The following is a 22433-nucleotide window of genomic DNA, read 5'->3' on the forward strand; positions in this document are numbered from 1 at the left end:
ATAACGTCGGCGTTTGTTAAGCGCTTACTACGTGCCAAGCACTGTTCTAAACGCCGGGGAAGATACAAGGGAATCAGGTTGCCCCACGTGGGGCTCACAGTCTTCATCCCGAGACGAGCTCACTGAGGCACAGAGAAGTTAAGTGACTACAGCTGACGAGTGGCGGAGCCGGGATTAGAACTCACGACCTCTGCCTCCCAAGCCTGGGCTGTTAGAAGCCAAGGGCCGTGTGTCTGAATAATCTTACTCCGGGCGCAGTCTGACTCGGGCGAGCCCAGGTGCGTGGGACCGAGGTGAGCCCGGGGGCTAGGGCTGCGTTGTCGTGAATTCCGCCAGCGTATCCGACGACTCAGGTGGAAGTCGTTCGCTCGGTTCCGGCTTTCTGCTACGTCCCCCCTTCCTCTCCTTCCCTTCTCGCGGGCGTCAGTGGGACTCAATAGAGTGCTCACGATTCTCCTTCTAAAATGTGTCTCGGCTCATGCTGCCCGGCTTCCGGCTCATACCGGTGGGCGTAAGTGGGATTCTGAAACCCAGGTCTAATCGACCGGTGACATTCATTCAACCCACGTGTTCAATCTGTCACCAGATTCTGTGCGTACAACCTTCACAACGTTACCAAAATCCGCCCTTTCCTCTCCATCCCGACTGCTGCCGCGTCAATCCAAGCGTCTATCCAATCCCACCTCCATTAGAGAAGCGGCCTGCCCTAGTGGATAGAGCGCGGGCCTTGTCCGCTGTGCGACCTTGGCCGAGTCGCCTGGCTTCTCTGGGCCTCAGTTACCTCGTCTGGAAAATGAGGATTACGGATTTGAGCGCTGGGCGGGACAGGGACTGTGTCCAGCCCAATTTCCTTGCATCTAGCCCAGTTTTTAGTACAGCGTCTGGCACGGAGTAAGCGCTTAACAGGTAGCGCCATTACTGCATCGGATTCCTTTCTGATCTCCCCGCCTCTTGTTCCTCCACACTCCGGTCCACGCTTCACTCTGCTGCCCGGATCATTTTTCTACAGAGCTCTTCCGTCCGTGCCTCCCCACTCCTCGAGAACCTCCCGTGGTCGTCGGCCCCCGCATCCAACAGAAACCCCTTACGCTCGGTTCGAAAGCGCTCGATCGCCCTGCCCACCTCCGACTCATCTCCCTGATTTCCTACCACAACGCTGCGCGGACACTTTGCTCCTCAAATGCCAATCTACGCGCTCTTCCACCATCTCGTCACTGACCTCTCTCTGCCACCGGCCCGGCACTCCCTCCCTCCTCACATCTGACCGACGATCACTCCGCCCGCCTTCGAAGCCTTACTCAAAACACCCCTCCAAGAGGTCTTCCCTGACGAAGCCCTCATTTCCTCTTCTCCCCACTCCCTTCTGTGGCCCGAGGAGAAGCGGCGAGGCCTACTCATTCACTCATTCATTCGATCGTATTTCTTCAGCGCTTACTACGTGCAGAGCGCTTGGAATCTACAACTCGACAACCGACGGAGACAATCCCTGCCCAACAACGGGCTCACGGTCTAAATGGGGGCAAGAGCCCGGGCTCGGCAGTCAGAGGACGTGGGCTCTGCTGTGTGACCTTAGCCAAGTCACTTCCCTTCTCTGGGCCTCAGTTACCTCATCGGTAAATTGGGGATTGAGACCGTGAGCCCCTCGTGGGACAACCTGATTACCTTGTGTCTACCCCAGCGCTTACAACGGTGGTCGGCACAGAGTAAACGCTTAACGAATACCATCATCTAATGGTATTATCATTATTAATAAATACAACTGATCGGTTTACTGAAATGGTAATTGGCGTGGACATAACCTGAGTTAATCGGAGAAGGTGTCCTAGAGGAGTTGTGATTTCCGAAGGGCTCGGGATGGGGGGATAACTGTGGACCGACAAATCGGTGGGAGGTTTCGGTGGAGGGTGATGAGTCCAGGTGGGAGGAAAGGAGATGGTAAGAGCTTGGAGGTGGGAGAGACTAAAGGTGAGCCGGAGAGGAAAATGGAGTCTGAGCTGGGGTACAGTGGGAGAAGGGAGCGAAGGAGAGAGCCGATTGAGTGCCTTAAAGAAAGCCAAGGATTAAGAGATTCGGGTTGATATGGCGAGGATGTGGCACTGAAAGATTCTGAGACGGGGGAAGGCGTGTAGAATGACAGTTTAGAAAAAATGAAACGGGAAGCAGAAGGAAAGAGGGACCGGAGAGGAGGGAGGACGCAGGCAGAGAGAGCAACTAGGAGGATGGCACGATAGTCAAAATGGGAGTTGACAAGTTCCTGGACCGGGAAGGTGGTTGACTGGAGGGAGAGGAAGAGGTGGAACCAGGGAAAACCTACTGGACTTAGTGAAAGACCGAATCTGTAAGCTGAAAGAGAGCGAGGAGTCAAACATAATGGCTGTGGGCTTCGAAGGCCGAGGGTAGGGGGATGTGGTCAACTGCGATGAGAAATTAGGTGGAGAAGAGGATTTGGGAGGGAAAACGAGGACACGTTGGGACACGCTGAGCTCGGGGGGGGTTCAGCGGGACAGTCATATAAAGCAGGAAGAATCGCAAGATCGCAGAGATGGTGAGAGGTCGGGGCTGGTGAGGTAGCTCTTGTTTTTTTTACGGTATCCGTTAAGCACTTAGTACGTGCCAGGCGCCGTACTAAGTGCCGAAGTAAATATGAGAAGCAGCACGGCGCGGTGGCTAGACCCCGGGCCTGGGAATCAGAAGGTCACGAGCTCTGATCCCGGCTCTGCCACTTATCTGCTGCGTGACCTCGGGCAAGTCGCTTCAAATTCTGAAGATCTCAAAGAGACACGATCACGGCTGAAGAAAAGTTAAGAAAGGTAGTACGCAGGACTGTCATCGAAGGCGAAACGTTTTTATAAAATCCAGCCCAATAATACGAAAGAAAAGTTATCCGAGCTGGAACAAACGAACCAAACTCGTCCCCATTTTAATGCACCAAAATGGAGAAAGGAACCAAAAAGAATGGTGTCTAGTCCATCGTGTCAATCCCCTCCTGAACCCTTATCCTTTCTAATGCCTGGCGAAGCATTGTAGGAGGTCTATTACAATAATAATTAGCTTATAAATGACAAATTTGGGGATGCCTGCTGTAATATTCAAGCAAGGCTCCTGGTCAACATTTAAAAGGACAGGGACAGAGTATCAGCAAGCCGGATCGCTGCTTCTCCTTTCAAACGGAGACCACAAGTTCCGTCCAATTTATTTCCCGGGTGATGAACAACCAGGAGCAGCTCAACGACTTTTTTGGAACAGACATCATTCTAGAAATGCCACGGACGCTCCGGGGTCATAAAGGATGGGTCCGGAATTCAAAACGCCGCTTAAAAATACGCCCGCGTCTGTATTCTTCAGAGTATCAAGCGGTTACTCCGCCTGACGGAGAACGTAGAGCGGAATGAGGGACGATTTAATGCATCCATCCATCGGCCGATCAAGTAATCGACGGCACCGAGTGCTTGTTGTTTGCAGAGCAATGTATGCGCCACTGGGGAGAGTACGATAGGGAAAGAGGACGTGATCCCTGCCTACAGAGGGTTTCTAATCCATTAAGGGAGAAGGAAATTAAATAAATCACAGCTAGAGGACGCAGCCGCGTACACGAATATGCACGTAAGCGTAAATGGGAAGCGGCGCGGTCCAGGGAAGAGGACGGGCCTGGGAGTCGGGTGTCATGGGTTCTAAACCCAGCTCCGCCATTTACTAATTCTGACTGTGATATCTGTTAAGTGCTTACTATGGGCCACGCACTGTGCTAAGCGCTGGGGCAGATACAAGATGGTCGGGTCTCACAAGAGGCTCACGGACTAAGGAGGAGCGAGAAGAGCCATTGAATCCCTATTCTGTAGATGAGGGACCTGAGACACACAGAGGTTAAGTGAGCTGCCCACGGTCACCCAACAGGTTAGAGGCGGGGCAGGATTAGAACCCAGGTCCTCTGACTCCCAGGCCTGTGCTCTTTCTCCCGCTTGCCCGTTGTGTGACCTCCGGCAAGTCGTTTAACTTCTCTGTGCCTCAGTTTCCTCATTTGGAAAATGAGGATTCAGTGCCTGTTCTCCCCAACCCGGGGACCCGATTATCCTGTATCTACCCCAGCGCTTAGTACAGTGCTTGGCACAAAGTAACAAATACCATTATCGTTATTATTATTAGGAAGAGGTCGGGATAAGGTATCAACGAGGTAGCTACCAACATTTTTAAAAAATTTATAGGAGCAATATTATCGGGGTTCAGTGGAAAGAGCCCGGGCTTGGGAATCCGAGGTCAATGGGTTCGAATCCCGGCTCGGCCACTTGTCAGCTGGGTGACTGTGGGCAAGTCACTTCACTTCTCTGGGCCTCAGTTCCCTCACTTGGAAAATGGGGATGAAGACTGTGAGTCCCACGTGGGACTACCTGATTACCCTGCATCTACCCAAACGCTTGCTCTGCACATAGTAAGCGCTCAACAAATACCAACATTATTATTAAAAAAAACAGATCCACAGTTCACGTGGTTCACCCTCAATGAAGAACAGAAAACGGGCAAGGAGGTGCAGACGGTGAGCTCCTTGCGAGCGGGGAACGTGGGCAAGGCAATATCAATTCTCCTGTATTATTTTCCCCCAAGGACCCCGTACGGTGCTCAGCGCAGACTAAGGGCTCAAAGTTTCCCAGTGACATCGATTGGTCACCAAAAAAAATCCCAGAAATCTAGCAGAAGCTCAAAATGGTGAAGCTGGGTGACTTCTCTATGGGAGAAAGCCTGAGCTTTAAAGCTTTAAACTACAATCAAAATGCAAATGAATATTTCTCTAGATCTTGAAGTCGGCAAGACGCGCGTTGGGCCGAACGGTCCCCCGCTCTCTCGGGTTTTCAAAGCAGGCGTTGAAGTTGAGCGCTGCGATCAGAGAAATCTATCCATTACATCTGCAAATGGGTAAATAAGGGTAGCGACCAAGCTGCTTTCGGTTAAGAAAGAGGAACGGTATTTGGCGAAATGCAGAACTAGCAAACGGACGCATGAATTAGTCATAATGAAGGAATTAGGCTTTTGGGTTTCTTGAATTCCCAGGCAATGGGAATGCTGAGAAATAAACTCACAAATGAGGAAAATAAATAGCAGAACCCAGTGGTTGCGTGGCGGATGGGAGTGACCCGGGAGCGGAAACGACGGGTGAAGGGGACACCAGGGTCTGATGCTGAAAAGGGAAAATGGAGCTAATCCCCGACCCACGAATCACACCCCTAAACCTAATCAACTGTTTCACAATGTCCGAAGGGGGACCGGGTGAGAGAGTGTGGATGCCTCCGCGCGAAGCGTCGCCGCTTTAGAGAGCACGACTCTGAGACCCATGTGGGAAAGGGACTGTGCCTTACCTGATTACCTCGTATCTGCTTAAAACAGTGCTTGGCACACAGTAAACGCTTAACCACGGTTATTATTATTATGTCCTACTGTTGGGGTGATATGTCCCTGAAAATAGGGAATGGGCCCGTAATAATACTCAAGATGGTATTCGTGTGCGAGTGTACAGGGTGTTCCCGTACTTTGAGTTGGAGGAAGAGGAACCCCCGCTCCCCAACACCTCTGGGACGAACGAGCCGCGGGGCAAAGTGTGAAGGAGGAGGGAGGAGGAGAGGGGCTTCCGGAAACCCCCCGAGGTCACTGCGGGTGTACTCCTGCTCCCGCTGAGGATTTCCCCACCAGACACAAGGCAGCCGAGCCCAGCAGGTCCTGGCCACCAGGACTGGTCGTGTGGGGGTTCCCCTCGACCTCCTCTTCGACCCAAGCTTCCCCACCTGGACTCAAAATGGAGGGACCAGGGCACCGGGGCGGGAAGCGATCTGTGCCCGACCAGCCGCGTGTCTGTGAGGGCGTGTATTTACTCACTACGATGCCACGCGCCGAGATGCGAGGTGTCCCGAGGGAGGAGTAAGAGGGGGGTCTCCCTTCCGGTTCCTCTCCCTCCCATCATCACAATAATGGGCAATCGCCGCTCTAAGCCCTGGGGTAGAAACAGGACGATGAGGTCGTGGGGCTCGCAGTCTTAAGCCTCATTTTCCAGATGAGGTCACTGAGGCCCGGAGTAGTTGAGTGGCCTGCCCAAAGTCACACAGCTGACAAGCGGCGGCGCCGGGATGAGAACCCCCAACCTCTGACTCCCAAGCCCGGGCTCTTTCCGCTAAGCGAAGCCGCTTCATTCCTCCACCCTGCAGCCGCTTCGGCGTCGAGAAGAGCAAGGTGAAGCGTGGAGGAGGTCGGGGGATACGAGACGCAACGAGGTGGTCCGGCCTGGCCCGAACGGACTGCCAAGGGAGCCCGTGGTCGCTTCTTCCTCTGGCGCGCCGCGGCGCGGGCGACTTCCTCGTTCAGCACTTTATTCGATATCGTCTGCATTTGAGGAGAGGGACTCCACAGAGAGTCGGGCTCTAGGCTGAATGTCGGTCGACGAGGTCTTGACCTCTCACCGCCTCTGCAATCTCGCCTGGATTTCTGACCCCAACACACACCATTTCCCATTAAATTATCCCCTCCGTCGCATCTTCCCATCGCGGTTGACGGCAGTGCGACTTCGGCATTGTCCTTGACTCCTCCCTCTCCTTCAACGTCAGTCTGTCGCTAAATCCTGTCATTTTATTCCTTCGCAACGTATCCGAGATCTACCCGTCTCTCTCTCTCCATTTCAACGGTCAACCCCGCTCATCCAGAAACGTATCCTGTCCTGACATCAGCCTCTTGGCTTCCTTTTCAGCCTTCAGCATCTCCCCTCTCCAGTCCATCTTTCGCTCGGCTGCCTGGATCGCTTCTTCTAAAACGTCACTCTGCACATATCTCTCCATTTCTCAAAACCTTTCAGTGGCCATCTATTCCTCCGCGTCAAGCGGAAACTCCTAAACGTTGGTATTAAGGCACTAGTCCACCACATCTCTCCCTCTCACTTATCCACCGTCCTTTCCCGCCTCACCCCAACGCGGATCCTTTGTTTCCCTCAAGCCGACCTACGCGCTGCACCTCACCCTTGTCTCTCTCACCTCCAGACAATGACTTACCCGCTTCGTCCCGTACGGAACTTCCTTCCCAGATCCTGGTTCTCTGCAGCTCCGGGAGACCTTCCGCACTTCAAGTCGGATTTTTCCGATTTATATCCCCCTAACACCCACTTAGGGTTGGAGAAACGCACTGGAAGCAGCTGGAGCTCTGTTCCTGGATCGGAAGAGGCTGGAAACGGGCAATCCGGCGGGGACGGGACTTGAATTCAGGCAGTGGAGGGGATGGGAGTCTCAGCAGCGGCAGAAAACAATGTCCGTCCCCCCCCCGCCACTTGGGGCCAGACTGGAATAATAATAATAATTATTGTGGCATTTGTTAAATGGTCACTATGTGCCGGGCACTGTTCTAATCTCCCCGGTGGATACAGGCAAATCGGGTTGGACGCGCTCCCCGTCCCCCACGGGATTCACAGTCTTCACCCCCATCTTACAGATGAGGTAACGGAGGGATAGGGAAGTGAAGTGACTTGGCCAAGGTCACCCAGCAGACAAGTGGCGGAGCCGGGATTAGAACTCAGGTCGTTCTGACTCCCAGGCCCGGGCTCTATCCGCTAGATCACACCGGAAGGGGGCTGGGGGCGCCGCCCGAATCCGCCACCCCCTCTGAAAGCCCTCTCGCTCACCTCTGTGCCCATCTTCACCCCTCCCCGATCCACCAAAGTCTGCTCGCCTCCCGGTTGGCAGGGACAGCAAGTGGGGGTTAGGGCCACTCCGAGGAGTGGAGGGTCTGGTAGCGATGCCCACTGGTGTATTGTCTATTTTTTTAATACTAATAATAATGTTGGTATTTGTTAAGCGCCTACTATGTGCAGAGCACTGTTCTAAGCGCCGAGGCAGATACAGGGTCATCAGGTTGTCCCACGGGAGGCTCCCAGTCTTCATCCCCATTTTCCAGATGAGAGAACTGAGGCCCAGAGAAGGGAAGTGACTTGCCCACAGTCACCCGGCCGACAGATGGCAGAGCCGGGATTCGAATCCGTGACCTCTGACTCCCAAGTCCGGGCTCTTTCCGCTGAGCCACGCTGCCGCGGTACTGCCAATAATAATAACGGCAATAATAATGCTGAAGGCGCTATTATATTAATAAGGCACGGTACTAAACACCGGAGTGGACCCCAGCAAATCAAACCCGACGCAGTCCGTGCCCGTCTCGTGTGGGGCTCACAGGCTCGATCCCCATTTTACAGATGAGGAAACTGAGGCCCAGAGGAGGGAAGTGACTCGCTCAAGGTCACACAGCAGACAAGTGGCGGAACCCGTGACCTTCTGACTCTCAGGACCGTGGCGCTACACTACGCCGTGCTACTTTTGGATTCCACGTATGTGCTTAAGCGCCGTTGTTCCCCATAGCACTTATTTAATAATAATAATTGTGATATTTGTTAGGCGCTTGTTATGTGTAAAGCAGTGTACTAACGCCCTGGGGTAGATAATCCGGTTTTCTCTATCTTTATACTTCATTCCCCCGAGCTGTAATTTATTATAGAGTCTCTTTCCCTGCCTAGATGATAAAATCCTTGAGGACGAGGAATTTTGAAATCTCTTAAATGTTTAGTACAGTGCTCTGCACACGGTCGGCACTCAATAACTACTACGCATGGCCTAGGGGCAAGGACGCGGGCTTGGGAGTCGGGGGTTCTAATCCCGACTCCGCCGCTTGTTTGCTGAGTGACCCTGGGCCAGTCACTTCACTTCTCTGTGCCTCAGTTACCTCCTCTGTAAAATGGGGACTGAGACTGTGAGCCCCACGTGGGCCAAGCCGATTACCTTGTATTCACCTCGACGCTTAGGACGGCGCTTGGCACATCACAGATACCGTAATAATAATAACTGCTTGAAATAACCGTTGCGTACTTCCGTTTAACGGGCTGGAAATTGCCTTGAAGATGAAACTTCTTTTAAGAAAAAAGATCTAGAGCCTAGGATGAGTACTTGAGAATTTCCCAGAGGATACAGACCCCGTGTTTCAAAGACTAGAGTCCACCTCCGCCCAAAATCTAGGCTCCGTGAATCCATCGGGCATCTTACAGAGCAGGTTTAATACGGGCAGTGAAGAATTTAGTAACTGCCATGAAAGAGCTGAACGCTCATTTTTTTTAACCAGATCTTGGAGATAATTCCATGTCTAGCAGCGCGCCATAGTAAAATATGTAACATTTAAAATAATGAAACGTCGGCCTCCCGATAACTACGCTTCTGAAAGCCCCATCCGTCTGGTTTCCCGACTCCAGTAAGGACCGCTGAAGTGCAGACCCTTTTCTGAAATTACCAGATCTGGCAAAAATTAACCCACAGGGCCGACCCTTTGGACGCCGACTACCCTACGACAACTCTTTTTATCCCCTTTCCTCGTTCCACGCCCCATTTTGAGGAACGAGTCGTGATGATAAAATATAATTGATTAAGTAATTATGTTTTTACTGCACGGAAGAAGGCACCGGTAAACCGCTTCCATAGCTTTTCCAAGAAAACCCTACGGATAGGCATACGAGAAAGACTTTACGACGGGGGATGGGATGTTCCGAAGAGGGCGCGGTAGGGCGTCGCGATGGGTCGGAGACGACTCGAAGGCATTTGAAGATTCATTCAGTAGTATTTATTGAGCGCTTACTATGTGCAGAGCACTGTACTCAGCACTTGGAATGTACAAATCGGTAACGGATAGAGACATTCCCTGCCCTTTGACGGGCTTACAGTCTAATCGAATCAAGGAGGGGGAGGAGGAGAAAAGGAGAGGGAGGAGGAGGAGGAATCAAGGAGGGGGGGGAGGAGAAGAAAAGGGGAAGGAGGAGGAGGAGGAGGAGGAGAAAAGGAGAAAGAATCAAGGAAGAGGAGGAGGAGGAAAGAAGGAGGAGGAGGAGGAGGAGAAAAGGAGAAAGAATCAAGGAAGAGGAGGAGGAGGAGAAAAGGAGAAAGAATCAAGGAAGAGGAGGAGGAGGAAAGAAGGAGGAGGAGGAGGAGGAGAAAAGGAGAAAGAATCAAGGAAGAGGAGGAGGAGGAAAGAAGAGGGAGGAGGAGAAGAAAAGGGGAAGGAGGAGGAGAAAAGGAGGAGGAATCAAGGAGGAGGAGGAAAGGAGAGGGAGGAGGAGAATAAAAGGGGAGGGAGGAGGAGGAGGAGGAGAAAAGGAGGAGGAATCAAGGAGGAGGAGGAGGAAAGGAGAGAGAGGAGGAGAAGAAAAGGGGAGGGAGGAGGAGGAGGAAAAAAAGGAGAAAAAAAGAGAAAAAAAAATGAAGAGAGAATTATATCCCGACTACTTCCCGTGTTGGGAGAGATGCGAGCTACAAGGTGATCAGATGGTCAACACATGGAGCCCGTAGGAAAGGAAAATGGGCATTTTAACCGTATTTTGCAGATTTTGATTGAAAAACAGGCCCTGAAAAGTCGAGTGCTCCCGACAGGGAGGTGGTGGAGGAGGGAACAGAATTCGGGACTCCTTCTGGCCCTCCCGTCTTTTGCTCTTTCACCTTACATTTCCTCTAAAACTGGACTTTCCAAGCATCGATCCTCTTCGCGAACACCACAGGGGGCAGGGGCAGAGGTTCATTCATTCAACAGTATTTATTGAGCGCTTACCAGGTGCAGAGCACTGTACTAAGCGCTTGGAATGGACAAATCGGTGACAGATAGAGACCGTCCCTGCCCTCTGATGGGCTCACGGTGGAGCCCAATGTCCGAGGAAGCGGTGAAGGCAGTGACGGAGCTGGGAATACTAACAGTTCCCGTTAAGCGCTCACTATGTGCCAAGCACTGGCCCAAGAGCTGGGGGACATACGAGTTAATCAGGTCGGTCACGGTCCCTGCCCCACATTGAACCCCCCTTTGGTACAGATGAGGTAACTGAGGCCCGGGGAAGTGACTCGACCAAGGTCCACATTGGACTCACGCTCTGAACTATTTATTTTGTTCATGAGCTGTACAGCACCTTGATTCTATTTATTGGCTATTGTTTTAATGAGATGTTCATCCAGCCCCTCGATTCTATTTATTGCCAGTGTTCTCGTCTGTCCGTCTCCCCCGATTAGACCGTCAGCCCGTCAAAGGGCAGGGACTGTCTCTGTTACCGATTTGTCCGTTGCAAGCGCTTAGTACAGTGCTCTGCACCTAGTAAGCGCTCAATAGATACTAGCTGAATGAATGAATGAGTGAATGAGTGAATGAATGAACCCCCATTTTGTACAGATGAGGTAACTGAGGCACGGGGAAGTGACTCGACCAAAGTCACACGGCTGACGGGTGGCGGGGTCGGGATTCGAACCCGTGGGACTTGGGCCTCCGGTGGGAGGGGGGCGGTTGGAGGCTGGGGCTGAGGGGAGGAGCCGGGGCTCCCGGCCGCCTGTCACTCTCAGCCCAGCGACCAATGGGGGCTGAGGATCGGCCTCGGGGGGCGGGTCCTGGGCGGGGAGCGGGCCGTGATTGGGCGGTCTGCGGTGGGGGCGGGGCCGCATCCCGGGAGCGGGGCGCGCATGCGTGACTGGCCGAACTCTGGAAGGGGCGACGCTAAAGCCCGAGGGGCGGAGCCCGGATGGGGAGCGCGAGCCGCGATTGGACGAGCTGTGGCGGGGGAGGGGCTACAGCCCGGGGGGCGGGGCCCGGGCGCGTCGCGCATGCGTGAGAGGTCGAGCTCCGGAAGGAGCCGGGCTACAGCCCGGGGGCGGGGCCTGGATGGGGGCGGGACGTGATTGGAAGAGTTCTGCCGGGGGCGGGGCTACAGTCGGGGGGCGGGGCGCGAAGGGGGAGCGCGAGCCGTGATTGGACGATCCGTGCAGGGGGCGGGGCTGCAGCCCGGGGGGCGGGGCGCGCATGCGTGAGAGAGCTCCGGAAGGGAGCGGGGTGAGCCGGGCCCCCTCCCCTGGGCACCTGTGCTGAGCGCTGCGGCGGATCCGAGGTCCTGGGTTCCAATCCCGCCCCGCCGCCTATCAGCTGTGAGACTCTGGGCAAGTCACTTCCCTGGGCCTCAGTTCCCTCCTCTGTCAAATGGGGACGCAGCCGGTGAGCCCCACGTGGGACCACCTGATCACCTGGTAGTAATAATAATAACGTTGGTATCCGTTCAGCGCTTACTCTGCGCAGAGCCCTGTGCCGAGCGCTGGGGGAGATCCAGGGTCATCAGGTGGTCCCACGTGAGGCTCCCGGTTTTAATCCCCATTTTCCAGATGAGGTCACCGAGGCTCAGAGAATAATAATGTTGGTCTCGGTTAAGCGCCTACTCTGTGCAGAGCACTGTGCCGAGCGCTGGGGGAGATCCAGGGTCATCAGGTGGTCCCACGGGAGGCTCACGGTCTCAATCCCCATTTTCCAGATGAGGTCACCGAGGCCCAGGGCAGTGACTTGCCCACAGTCACCCAGCTGAGAAGTGGCAGAGCCGCTTAGAGCAGTGCTTTGCACATAGTAAGCGCTTACCAAATGCCATTATGATGATTATTCTTCTACAAGCCGGCGGGGTTGGACGCAGTGGGGTCTCCGTCCCCATTTCGCAGATGAGGGACCTGAGGCCCAGCGAAGTGACTCGGCCAAGGTCACGCCGCGGGCGCGTGGCGGAGCCGGGATTAGAACTCACGACCTTCCGGCTTCCAGGCCCGGGCTCTGTCCCCTACGCCATGCTGCTGCCCGACCTCCCGCCCTGTCCTTTCTCCCGGGGCCCGAGGTGGTATTTTTTTGATCACCACCTATGTGCCTCCAGCCCTGTGCTAAACGCTGGGTAAATCACTTCACTTCTCTGTGCCTCAGTTCCCTCATCTGTAAAATGGGGATTAACTGTTCTAAGCTCCCCCGGCGCTTAGAACAGTGCTCTGCACATAGTAAGCGCTTAACAAATGCCAACGTTATTATTCTAACCAGATTGCGCCTGAGGTCAGTCAGCAGCCCGAATAATAATAATAGCGGTGGTAATTGTTAAGCGCCTACTGTGTGCCAAACACTGTTCTAAGCGCTGGGGGGTAGGTACAGAGCCATCAGGTCGACCCACCGCCTTAATCCCCATTTTACAGATGAGGGAACTGAGGCCCAGAGGTGCGAAGTGCCTTGCCCAGAGTCACACGGCTGATGAGCGGTGGAGTGGGGATTCGAACCCGTGACCTCTGACCCCCCCCCCCCCCCCCCCAAGCCCGCGCTCTCGCCGCCGAGCCACGCCGCTCGGTCCAGGGACTCCTCCAAGTGTCCCTGCGGGGTCGTGTGAGTCGGGTACCCCGGGTAACAGGAGTAAACGCTTAGCAGATGCCGTAATTAGGGGGACTACGATCGTTAGAATGAGCGTTCCCGGTTGAGGGGTGGTAAAAATGGTCCAGAGGTGAATATAGTCTATATATTATATATATATATGATGATATAATGAGTCCTACCCTCTCTCCCCTTTGTGTTGGAAGGACTGGGTCCAAGAAGCGCCGCTGCTTCCCGGGGAGACGTCGGGAAGGCTTCAGGTAAGAATTGGGAGACGGACGTCTCTAGGCGAGCCGAGGAAGTCCTGCGTCGGGGCCAGATTTCCGGTGAATCAAGCCAGAGGGGGGGTGTTCCCGTCACCGCTAGGGTCGCATTCGCTTCGCCCGCACCGCGCGTCGAAGCACTCCTCTAAGCACTGCGGGAGATGTCGGCTAAACGGGTCGGACGCGGTCCCCGTCCCACGGGGGGCTCCCAGTCCAAGTAGACGGGGCAACAGCCGTCGAATCCCCGTTTCGCGGATGATGAGGAAACTGAGGCCCGGAGGAGCTCGGTGACTTGTCCCAGGTCCCGCCACGCGGCGGGCAGCTGGCGGAGCCGGGATTGGAACCCAGGTCCCCCGCCTCCCAGCTCTGTGCCTTTTCCACTAGGCCCCCGTGCTGGATCGTAGCGGGAGAGGAGCGAGGGTAAGGAGGGAGGAGAAAGAGCTGCGCGGTGCGGAGAGGAGCGGGTGTGGGTATCCGTCGAAGGCTTTTGCGAATTATGAGCGGCGTGATATTTTTAGAAAAATGATGTGGACGGCGGAGCGAGTTACGGACTGGAGGGGGGAGATTGGAAGCACCGAGGATGCCGATAGGAGACGTCCTAGACTGTGAGCCCGTCGTTGGGTAGGGATTGTCTCTATCTGTTGCCGGATTGTTCTTTCCAAGCGCTTCAGTACAGCGCTCTGCGCCCAGTGAGCGCTCAGTAAATTCGACTGAAGGAAAGCGGTCGGGCCAGCGGGATGGTGGTTTGGATCGGAGAGGAAGGAGTGGATTCTGGAGATGTCCAAAAAGAACCAACGGGATGGGGACTTGAGAGAGACCCAGAGAGAGAAACCGAGGATGATGGGACGGGGAGGAGAGGGTTTGGGAGGGAAGCCGGGTCGCTGAATTTCTGACGCGTGGAGGTCGAGGTATTGGTGGGACTTCTGTGAAGAGGTGTCCCGGAGGCAGGAGATTGCAGCGAAGGCGTGCAGTTAGAGCTAGTGAGGTAGATCATTGCTATTCTTATCTGTCCGTCTCCCCCGATGAGACCGTGAGCCCGTCAGAGGGCAGGGACCGTCTCTCTCTGTTACCTATTTGTCCATTCCAAGCGCTCAGTACGGTGCCCTGCCCATAGTAAGCGCTCGGTAAATGCTGTTGAATGAACGAATGAATGATTTGGGTGGGAGTCGCCTGCCCAGAGAAGGTACTTGAAGCCAGAGAGGATGAGCTTCCAGAGGGAGTAGGTTTAGATGGAGACTAGGAGGGGATCCGGAACTGAGCCTCCAGAGACCCTCCGGGAAGAGAGTTGGCAGAAAAGCCGGCGGAAGAGATTAAGGATTGGCCCGAGAGATAGGAGGAAAACCAGGAGGGGACGGTGACGGCGAAATCACGGTTAGAGAGCGTTTCCGGGAGAAAGGAGTGCTGCCGACAGCTCCCCGTCCTCCTCATCGCCGCCGGAAGATGCCCCGGCGGTAGAATTTTCTAATTTCCCTCCTGCGTTGGGTTGAAACGGTTGAAAAGGGCGTCGAGTTGGGCGAGCAGCGGCCACCCGGAGTCCTCTTTGTCCGGCCGACGGAGTGAGTGTCCTTTCTGAATACCGATCTGCTACAGTCAAACCTCAGCCCCCAGCGGATGGAAGATTCCACCGTGTTACGGGAGCTGCTGACCTCCGTCAAGGTCCGAGGAAAACGGTCCGGTTTTGTTTCCAAGTAAAAAATTCACCCCAAGGAATCTCTCTTCCCTCCCTCGAGGGTGCGTTGAAGTTTATGTATCCAATGGGCCCCCCGGGTAGTGCGAAACTACGATTGCCCTGGCAAGCTGCCCCGCGAGCTTGCCGGTTAGGAGGCCAGCTCGGGCCAAGTGGGGGCCATCTCCTCCTGCCTCGATCGGACTTTGTATCGTCTTTCTCCGAACAACTTCCCCGGTTCCCGGTTGCCTCCCGTCGTGCCCCGCCGCTTGAGCAGCGCTCGCTCCTGCGAGACGGGGCCACCCTTCGGACTCCCCGAGAGCTCCCCCGCTTAGCCGTCGGATCCCGAGGAGGATCCGTTCCCGAGGACGGCGTCCTGCCCGATCGGTTGGGTGAGGCACGCTGCTCCTCTTCCTTCTTCGCCGGGGCTCGTTTCGGGGGCGGGGGGGGCGGGGGCGCGGGAGCTGCTTCGCGGGAGCGCGGGCGAAAGGATCCCAGGTTCGGGGCTCGAATCCTTCAGCTTGTCGAGCCCTGGGGACCGTTGGCTCTTCGGGGCTTTCTCGTATGCCGCGCGGTCCGACCGTGGAACGGGCACAGCGTTCTCCAATCCGCCGCCGTGGTCCGCGCTCACGTTCTATTGCTTTTCGGTCAAAGACGGCGCTCCGATGCCTTTCGCGAGGGAAGGTAATGGTAGAGCAGAAGATCAGCACGGACCCTGGGCCCCGAAAGGAGTTGGCGCCGCCAGAATTAACCTTCTCGCTTGTACTTTGAGACCGATCGGCAGAGCTCGCCGAGTTATAATGATAATAATGTCGGTATCTGTTAAGCGCTTACTCTGTGCCGAGCACTGTTCCAAGCGCTGGGGGAGATACGAGATAATCAGGTTGTCCCACGTAGGGCTCACGGTCTTCATCCCCATTTTACAGATGAGGGAACTGAGGCACAAAGAAGTGTCTTGCCCAAAGTCACACGGCTGACGGGCGGCAGAGCTGGGAATCGAACCCGTGACCTCTGACTCCCAAACCCAGGCTCTTGCCACTGAGCCCTGCCGCTGCTTCAGAATATGCAGCTGACAGATGAGTTACGGAGAGGACATTGTACCTCCCATGCTGAATTTAAAGTTTCTCCCCGCAAAGGGCGTCTCCCCTTCAGCCTCCACGGGGCACGGATTTGCCCAGAATTCGGGTTTTTGAATCGGCCTCTCTGGTAGTCAGGATTGAGATTCCCCCCTCTCTGAGGAGTTTTTTCTTGTCTTGCGTGACTTCAGATGCCACTTGGAGAGCTAGCTCCTTTTGGGGGCCAAAGACGTGTCGAATTCTAGGGAAACTGGGAGCGGGGCAGCTCTCCCCTTCGTGTTGGATCGGTAACGGGCTGATGCGAAATCTCTTGGTCCGGGGAAGAATCTGTTCCACGATGAACAGAGAATTCCCCGCTGTATCACTTCCGCTTGAGGTGATTTGAAGTCGTTGGGTTCATCAGGGGTATCAAAGAGCGAGTAGGCTACCGTCAAAAGGTGCTCGCAGTCTTCGTCTGCCGGTTCTTCTTCATTCATTCAATAGTATGTATCGAGCGCTTACTATGTGCAGAGCACTGTACTAAACGCTTGGAATGTACAAGTCGGCAACAGATAGAGACGGTCCCTGCCCTCTGACGGGCTCACGGTCTAATCGGGGGAGACGGGCGGACGAGAACGATGGCAATAAATAGAGTCAAGGGAGAGAACGTCTCGTAGAAACAGTGGCTTTTGCACCTTAAATTCTCATATGAGCTCTCCGTGGGCTTACGTTTAGTTCCTTATCGTTTTGGCTTCCGTAAGATTCTCATCAGCTTTCTGTCTCTTCAGTGGTCACGCTAAATGGAAGGCCACTCAGGCTGTTAAAATAACGTTGGTATTTGTTAAGCGCTCACTAGGTGCAGAGCACCGTTCTAAGCGCTGGGGTAGATACGGGGTCATCGGGTCGTCCCACGTGAGGCTCGCGGTTGATCCCCATTTTCCAGATGAGGTCACCGAGGCCCAGAGAAGTGAAGTGACTCGCCCGCAGTCACACAGCGGACAGGGGGGCAGAGCCGGGAGTCGAACCCATGACCCGTGACTCCGAAGCCCGGGCTCTTTCCACTGAGCCAGGAAAGTCCCTTTCCATCCTCCCCTCCCCATCGTCCCTACTCCCTCCCTCCGCTCTACCCCCTTCCCCTCCCCACAGCGCTTGTGTATATTTGTATAATTCCTTTTTACTCGACTTTATTAACGATGTGCTTATATCTACGGTTCTTTCTCTGTTTTGATGGGATTGATGCCTGACTACTTGTTTTGCTGTCCGTCTCCCCCTTTCAGACTGTGAGCCCGTCGTTGGGCAGGGATTGTCTCTGATGCCGAATCGTATGTTCCAAGCGCTTAGTACGGTGCTCTGCACACAGTAAGCGCTCAATAAATATGATTGAATGAATGAATGACTTTTCCAGTAAAACAGGATTCATTTATTCTCTAAGAGAATAACTGGGTAACAATTTAGTGTTTTTAAAGGAATATCGAGGAAAAGATTTTATTAATACCATGAACCATGAATCATAGCATAATAATGATGGTACTTGTTAAGTGATTACTGTGTGCCAAGCACTGTTCTAAGCGCTGGGGTAGATACAAGCTTATCAGGTCCCTGTCCCACATGGGGCTCTCAGGCTTAACCCCCATTTTACAGATGAGGTAACTGAGGCACAGAGAAGTGAGGTGACTTGCATTTTAGGTGATGCATTCCTGAAGTGGTCTATTTCTACCTTGATTTCTACCTTGATTTTTTTCAGTGATTTTATTTTTTGGAAAACTTGCTTTATCGTTGTTTTTTGCCTCCCGTGCTTGTCTCGGATCCACAGTGTCTTCTTTCAGTTGCAAATGATTCCAGTCTTCAATCTTGACTCCTCTGAAGATTCGTTTAGACTGCGAGCCCGTTGTTGGGCGGGGACCGTCTCTGTCTGTTGCCGAATCGTACAGTCCAAGCGCTTAGTACGGTGCCCTGCACATAGTAAGCGCTCAAGGGATACGACTGAATGAATGAATTTGGAGGATCTGGGGACTTCAGCAGCCCCCGAAGCCCCCCCGTGTCATCAGACTCCAAAATAAAATGGTTTTCATACTGTGGGAGGAGAAATACCTTCCTTGGAGTCTGCAGTCCCCGGTTTCGCATTCATCCTTGTCAAGTTAGCGAAGACGGGCTGTGCCGTAAATTCCAACAGGCCCTCCCTGCAAGGAGGTGTCTTATCCGCGTAGAATGGGTTCGCCTCAGATTCCCCTCAGGGTAAAGAACTACACAACCTGGTTAGTGCACTTAATTGCTTCCATAATAATGTGAAAGAGCGCTCAGAGGAATATGGTTTCCCTTAGCTAACCATCTAAAGCACATTAATGCCTTTCCCGCAACCAGAAGAGTAACCAGAACGACGTAGGCGAATCTTCCGAGCGAGGGAACGTTAGCCCGGTTAACCTACGTGGTCGGATAGCAATATAAATTTGTGCCAATAATAAGATTATCCACGTAGACAATTAAATATTAAAATAAGTGCTCTCACCAAAAGCTTTGCGTTTGTCAACTGGGAGCTCGTCTGAGTCCAGACACTTCAGGATATTCCACTTAATCAGCGGCAACAATCCGTCGTATTTATTAAGCGCTTTCGGTGTACAAAGCACTCTACTGAGCATTCGGGAGAGTACAGTGCAACAGAAAATGGACACACGCCCTGCCCACAACGAGCTTACAGTCTAGAGGGGGAGACGGACGATCCGACTGAATAAACTACAGCTACGTACGCAAGTGTCGTGGGGCTGGGAGGGGGGGGAATAAATAAAGGGAGCAAATCGGGGTGACGCAGAGGGGAGCGGGAGAAGAGGAAAGGAGGGCTTAGTCAGGGAAGGCCTCCTGGAGGAGATGGGCCTTCAGTAAGACTTTTAAGCCGGGGAGCGTAATTGTCTCTCCGACGTGAGGAGGGAAATGGTCACCCTCCTCCCAACCCCACTGCGCGTACGTACATATCCCTGTCCTCTTCCATTTCCCCTTCGGTAATTTAATATCCGCCTCTCCCGCTAGACCGTGAGCTCCTCCTGGGCAGGGAGACTGTGAGCCTCACGTGGGACAACCTGGTTACCCTGTATCTACCCCAGCGCTTAGAACAGTGCCCCGCACGAAGTAAGCGCTTAACAAATACCGACATTATCATCTATCCGCCCCGCTGTACTCTCCCGCGCACCTGGTACCGGGTTAGAGTCGGTCCTTTCCCGGGGTCATGGGTCCAGATCCCGGCTCCGCCGCTTGTCGGCTGTGTGACCGTGGGCAAGTCACTTAACTTCTCTGTGCCTCGGTTACCTCATCTGGAAAATGGGGATTAAAACTGCGAGCCCCACGCGGGACAACCCGATCACCTCGTATCCCCCCCAGCGCTTAGAACAGTGCTTTGCACATAGTAAGCGCTTGACAGATGCCACCGCTATTATTTCCCAAAGCCGCTGCTCAAAGAGCCGCCCGAACGCCGCGTGCCCGTTGCCCCCTGGCAGAGCGTGATCGCGAGGCGTTAGCTGAGATTTGCTTTGAGGTTATAACTGTGCTGAACTTCATGTGTTACGACCGGAGAATTTGGTGGGATCGGGGGAGTTTGCGTCTGGTTTTCGCTTTTACCGTGGTTGGCGGAGGGAATCGGGTAACGACCCCTGGCCTCTCCAACCCTCCCCAGGACAGTCCCGTGGTCCACGGCGGTTCAGCAAGCGGCATCGGGAGCGCAGAGATATTCTGCTCCGTGACCACGGGCCGCACCATTACCCGTGCCTCGGGGCGTGCGCCCTTGCGCACGGGGGGACCGGGTGAGGGGCCGGGAATGGGTCGGCACACAGCGTCGCTTCGGCTGCAAAAGCAACTAAATCGCGTGTTGGTGGTAGGAAACGCCGCTCGGCTTTTACCGGGGGTTGGCGGGGCAGTGCTCACCCAAGCGGTGAGTGACTGGACCAGGTTTACGACTGTATTTTCCCTCACAGCGTGTGCAAGGGATGCGTCCAGATATGCAGTCTCGCCATCAGCATGGGATTCTTGGAACCCTGCTATCTGAGGGGAAACTTCAATGCAGAACTATAGTGTGAAGCAGAACGCCTCATCTTCCCACCCAAACGGCTCCCCTCCCTCTGACTCGCCCCTCACTGTAGACCACACCACCAGCCTCCCGTCTCACGCGCCCGCGCTCCTGGCATTATCCTCAACTCGTCCCTCTCATCCCACCCACCTCTTCGGGCCGTCACCAAATCCTGTCGGTTCTACCTTGGCGGAATCTCTGACAGATTCCTCTCCCTCCAGATGGCTTGATTCAGCCTCTTACGTCTCACCTTGACTTCCGCGTCGGCCGTCTCGCTGACCTCCCAGCCTCCCGTCTCTCCCCGCTCTGACCCATAGGTCACCGTACGTCCGATGGTTTTCTAAAATGCCGCTCTCCCCCCATTCCTCAGAAATCTCCGATCCATCTCCGCGTCGGCTCTGAGGCGGTCGACCCACTGTCCCCGGCCAATCTTTGTTGCTCTCTTGCTACGGTCCATCCCGCAAACTAAACTCCTCTAATGGCCACCTACCCACTCCCCGACGTAGCCAAAGAACCACTTTTCCCTCGTTCACAGCCCTACCGAAATCACTCCTCCGACCGAAATCACTCCTCCGAGAGTGATTTCCGCGTTTTTCCCAGTAGCCCTCCCTTCTGCATCGCTGCTGCACTGGGATCTTAAAGGCTTGATACTCATCCCACTCCCGGCCCCAGCACTTACGTACGTATGTCTGTATTCTTCCGTTTCCCCATCGGTAATTTGTGTATCTAGACCGGGAGCTCCCTGCGGGCAGGGCGTGTATCCGTTAGCTCTCCTGCGCTCGGATCTCCCAAACACGCGTACGGGGCTCGGAACCGAGAGTAAACGCTCAGTAAATGCTATTGATCGGTCGATGGCCCAGCAGCCGCACGGGGGGCCCGTGCTAATACGAGAATGCGAATACGCTCAGTGTGGACGACGAGCCAAACCGGAGCGCTCTCACAGAGTGCCAGAATATTATAAACGCTCATATCAAATCCTGGAAGAACACTAAAAGTAGGGTGTCGGAGTGGGGAAATCGGTGCACGGGAATTTAACGTGGCTCCGTCTGCAATCTTGTCCCTCCCCGACCCCAACCGGAATTAACATCGGCCGCATTCATTGAGCCCCTGCCGTGCGCGGAGCACGCTGTTAGGCTCTCAGAGGAAGGGGAGGAAAATAGTAAGTCTTCCACTCAAGCGCTTTGTCTCGTCTTACGCCGTCGAGTCGTTTCCGACCCACAGCGGCCCCACGGTCGCGTCTCTCGCGGAACGCCCCGCTCGCCATCTGCGATGGTTCCGGCAGCGGATCCGTAGCGTCTTCTTGGGAAAGATCCGCAAGTGGTCTACCGTCGCCTCCTTCCGTAGACTCGAGCCTCCGCCCTCGAGCCGCTGCCCGGCACGGGCGAGTTTTGACCTGTAGCAGGTTGCCCGCCGCGCGCTAGCCACTGCCCGAGCTCGGACCGGAAACTCTCCGGGTGCGACCCCGAGAGGGCACTTAAGCGCTTACTCTGTGCTAAAAGCTAAAAGCGGCCTGGAAGGCAGCATACTGGATCAAGCGCAGGCCTAGGAGCCAGAGGGCCTGGATTCTAATCCCAACTCTGCCACATGTCTGCTGGGTGACCTTGGACAAGTCACTTTATGTCGTTGCTATTTGTTAAGCGCTTACTCTGGGCAGAGCGCTGTTCTAAGCGCTGGGGTAGATACAGGCTCATCGGGTTGTCCCACGTCTTCATCCCCATTTTACAGATGAGGTCGCTGAGGCCCAGAGAAGTCACGGGACTTGCCCAGAGTCACACGGCTGATGGGTGGCGGGACAGGGATTAATAATGTTGGTCTCTGTTAAGCGCTTACTATGCGCAGAGCACTGTTCTAAGCGATGGAGTAGATACAGGGTCATCAGGTGGTCCCACGTGAGGCTCACAGATAAAATCCCCATTTTACAGATGAGGTAACTGAGGCCCAGGGAAGTGAAGTGACTCGCCCACAGTCACACAGCTGACGAGTGGCAGAGCCGGGAGTCGAACCCATGACCTCCGACTCCCCAGCCCGGGCTCTTTCCACTGAGCCACGCTGCTTCTCTGCCTCAGTGCCTCAGTTTCCTCAGCTGTCAAATGGGGAAGCAATACCTGAAGCCCCTCCGGCTTGACTGCGAGCCCCACGTGGGACAGGGACTGTGTCGCCCCTCTAATTTTTTATCTATCCCAGTGCTCAGAACAGTCCTTGGGCACGTAGTGAGCACT

General features: G+C 54.6%; 1 protein-coding gene across 2 annotated transcripts in view; it reads left to right on the forward strand.

Moving 5' to 3' along the window:
* Positions 1-11828: 11828 nt before the first annotated feature.
* PTER (phosphotriesterase related) overlaps positions 11829-22433 on the forward strand; it is a 57837-nt gene continuing 47232 nt past the window's right edge. Inside the window, exons 1-2 of one of the 2 annotated variants that reach the window (XM_029077613.2) lie at positions 11829-11853; positions 13386-13439. The gene's annotated coding sequence lies outside the window, so the exon portion shown is untranslated. Of the gene's footprint in view, positions 11854-13385; positions 13440-15320; positions 15501-22433 lie in introns of those variants that run through there. The other variant, XM_007673133.4, reaches the window with a different exon arrangement.

Source organism: Ornithorhynchus anatinus, chromosome 13 (assembly GCF_004115215.2).
Source record: "Ornithorhynchus anatinus isolate Pmale09 chromosome 13, mOrnAna1.pri.v4, whole genome shotgun sequence".
In the NCBI taxonomy this organism is placed as follows: domain Eukaryota; kingdom Metazoa; phylum Chordata; class Mammalia; order Monotremata; family Ornithorhynchidae; genus Ornithorhynchus; species Ornithorhynchus anatinus.